The following is a 1091-nucleotide window of genomic DNA, read 5'->3' as shown; positions in this document are numbered from 1 at the left end:
GCCCAGGTGGAATGGTAACTTCATGGCCCACCATCAAGCATTCATTTTCCACTAAGACCCAATTGAAAGCCAAGAGCTATCTTCTAAGGGAGCATAGTTGTCTACAGATTATGGTAGAGCCTTGCTCCAAAATCCCAAAGGAGTCTTCTGTGATTCACCTATATAAGTCCGCCAGAAGCTCCAAAGAGCATCCCTATCTACCACTGATGTCCCAAGTACCATAGGGTCTGCTAGATCATAAGGTTAAAGTTGTAGAGAAGTCTGTTCAACACCCTAGACCTATTGAACAGCATATTCCTATTCCAGGGTCCACACAGTGCAAATAGCTTTCCTACTCATTTGGTACATATGGGCCAGATTAACATAGCCAAGTGAGGAATTTTAATGTCTCCAAAATCCAGGCCCACTAAGTGTTATGCATCTTTCTTGGTGATAGGAAGGGTAAGGTAGAATAACATATCCTTCACCTTAGAAGGAATATTGATGTATGCCCCATTTCACTGAACTCTTAAGAATTTCACTGAAGTAGAAGAAGCTTGAATATTGTTTGGATTTATTTACCATCTTCTGATGTACACATATGTTACTAACGAGTCCAAAGTTGTTGCCATCATACTCACTTGATCCAGTCAGCACAAAGTCATTAATAGAGTGTACCAGTGTGATATTTTGTAGCAGAGACAGAGAATCAATATCCCTTTGAACTACGTTATGCAAAGGGCTGGAGTGTTAATATATCCTTGAAACAAAACTGTACCAGTATACTGCTGGCCTTGCCAACTGAAAGTAAATTGCTTCTGGTGTCCTTCTGGGTGGGTACCAAGAAAAAGACATTTGTTAGATCAATTACTGTATACCATGAATCAGGAGATGTGTTAAACTGTTCAAAGAAGGGAATCACATCTAGTACACCAGCTGAAACTGGACTCATTGCTTGAATGAGTTTGATAGCCAGCTGTCATTCTCCATAATCCATCTGTCTTCTGAAATGGACAGAGAGGAGAATTTAAGGCAGATTTTGGCGGGAACCACCACCCCTCCATTTTTCAAGTCTGGCACTATTTCTGCATTTTCGTTAAGGATGCAATACT

The sequence above is a fragment of the Phodopus roborovskii genome, unplaced genomic scaffold (assembly GCF_943737965.1).
Source record: "Phodopus roborovskii unplaced genomic scaffold, PHOROB, whole genome shotgun sequence".
Lineage (NCBI taxonomy): Eukaryota > Metazoa > Chordata > Mammalia > Rodentia > Cricetidae > Phodopus > Phodopus roborovskii.
This window is presented reverse-complemented; position numbering follows the sequence as displayed.